This window comes from Salvia hispanica, chromosome 4 (assembly GCF_023119035.1).
Source record: "Salvia hispanica cultivar TCC Black 2014 chromosome 4, UniMelb_Shisp_WGS_1.0, whole genome shotgun sequence".
In the NCBI taxonomy this organism is placed as follows: domain Eukaryota; kingdom Viridiplantae; phylum Streptophyta; class Magnoliopsida; order Lamiales; family Lamiaceae; genus Salvia; species Salvia hispanica.
This window is the reverse complement of record NC_062968.1, coordinates 6,173,759-6,176,178: the sequence shown is the minus strand read 5'-3', so window position 1 is coordinate 6,176,178 and position 2,420 is coordinate 6,173,759. Positions and strand designations below refer to the sequence as shown.

At 37.7% G+C, this 2,420-nt stretch overlaps 1 long non-coding RNA gene across 1 annotated transcript; it reads left to right on the top strand.

Annotated features, from left to right (window-relative positions):
* Window positions 1–367: 367 nt before the first annotated feature.
* LOC125185296 lies at window positions 368–1,918 on the top strand. Its single transcript, XR_007170099.1, has 2 exons — window positions 368–774; window positions 901–1,918. It is a non-coding gene; the product is annotated as an uncharacterized LOC125185296 (long non-coding RNA).
* Window positions 1,919–2,420: the final 502 nt, after the last annotated feature.

Here is a 2,420-nt window from a genome sequence, read left to right as displayed (position 1 = left end):
ACATGTTAGTTTACTGATATTAAATTCAAATTTCTCTCTCTGTCTCTTTTTTTTTTCTCCTTTCGCTAGAAGAGGGAACTACACTAATTAGTTAATATGCAACAAAATATTAATTAAAACTTAACATAGGCTGATGAAAGGTTAATATTTCTTCCGAAAAGAGTTATCTCCAAAGGTAGGCCAAGATCTCTTTTAAGAAAAACTGGAGCCTAATTAAATAAATTTTCGAAAATGGGCTTCTAATCACTTTACTAGAACTTAACTTATTCTGTGGGATGGGTTGGGGTGTTTTATTATTCTATAGTCCAAATAAATAAAAGAAAAGACCCACATATAAACAATCACACCTAACCTCCTTCACCACTAAATCCCTAATTCTCCTCACACAATGAGCGGCTCCCTCTTCTTCTCACTTCCGCCGTCACCACCACCATTTTCAGCATCGCTGTCCGCCGCCGTCGCCGGCGGCGGCCCTCTCACTCTCGTTTCTTCTCTCTTTCTCTCGACCACGCTCACACCACCATCGCCGCTGCTGTCGCTGCGCGCGCGCCGAGCCACCATCACGCCCGCCAGCACCGCCGTCCGCCGCTGCCTCCGGATCTTCCCCCTCCTCCCCGATTTGCCACCGTCGCCACAACCCCAGATCTCCTCTCTCGGGATTTCCGCCGCCGCCACGGTGCATGCACCGGTGGTGGCTCGGCCATAATCTACGCCATCGCTGCCCCTCTCGGCCCTACGCCTACCTACACCGTTCGCCGTCCTCCAGCAGAAAGAGTTCTTTCCCTTATCTTATCTAGATTTTTTTTATTTTTTTCTTCGCTTAAAAAATCGGGTATTTATGGTATTTGACTATATAAATTCGTAAACATTTCGACTTTAGTGAGGGATTTTTGTGTGAAGGTGTCATTATCAGCGACGGAGTGTCGAAGCTTGCTAGAGGAGATTTGGCAGATCACTTCCTAGAGATGAGTTCCAGTTTATGCTTTAGTTAGTTGTTTTAAGACTCTTAGTCCTTATGTTCCATTAGTCTGAGGTTCTAAATATTTGTTATAAGGAGTCATGTGGATCCTGGTGTTGACTAATGCATCTATTAAAGTCCTAGGTTTCAAGTGTGAATGTATGTGCATTAAAGAAGGTAAAAAGGTTTGGAGATTACCTTAGTAGGTAGGAAGCAGAAAGTGTTGGTACGACCAGAAAGTGTTGGTACGACTTGGCTGATCTGGAACACCTACTGTTATTCCTTATGTCTCCTGAAAGTTGTTGCTATGTGGAAAATGTTTGGGGTATGATAGTGATGGGTGGCTGTAAATGGAAAGTTTGAGGTATATATATATATGTGATAAGGGGGAGAAGTTGGATAGGTTTACTAGTTTCATAATTGCATATCAGTAGGCTTTCTTATCAAAAATCCTATAGTGATTATGTTATGACAGATATTTGATACGTAAATAAATTCTTGTGAGTGGAGGTGTATCTTTCTTTTATTTGCAAAATCTTAAATAAAGATTTGCATTTAATGCTGTGAAGGAATGAGTATAGTTGCCACCGTAGATTTTGATCATGTGCATTTATTACACATCTCCGGTTGCAGCCTTTGAAAATTCTCAAAGATTTTATAATATCTACTTTTGATCTCATTTCTCTCTCTAGTCCCTTGAAATTCTCTTATTTCGGCTTTTTTCTCTACAATACGTTAATAATGATTTCTCTTCCTTCTAACCTATTTTCTTCATGCAGGGATTTCTCATTGAATAGCATTTTACAATCGTGTGGACGTATCAAGCTCCCTCGAGTTGCGGCGCGACTGTGTGAGATAGCTGTCCGTGATTTGCATGTCACTCCATTGTAATAGATTAGATTTTGAACTCCCCGCATGTGTACCGGACATTATAAACTTTTATTTGAATTTATTCTTTTACCTTGTAACTTCTCATGTATGCCTTGTGCTGATTCCTAACCAGCACGACGGTCGATTATTCGATACGAGAGGGGATGTTTATTATATCCTAACTACACTAATTTAGAGTTGATCATAATGAAGCTAAGTTTAATAAAAATTTTAATAATAATAATATCATAAATTTGTGGGTCGTTACACAAAAAGTGTCAAGAAAAATTCTTGTCATCATAATGTATAGTTTCATAAACTATTCTTTTAAACTACACTATACAAATGCACGAGAATTTACAAATTAACCCCCACGTATATATATTATTACAACTCCCCACCTATATATATTTGATTTATACTTTTGACCTACAGATTGCCGTAATTTGTATTTTCATCCTATAAATATTTATAAAAATTACATTTAATCCTTTAAATTTTTATATTTACATATTTATTAAATATATAACTACATTTCCACTTTCAATGTAAAAAAATCATATTAAATTGCTATTAACTATCCAACAAATTT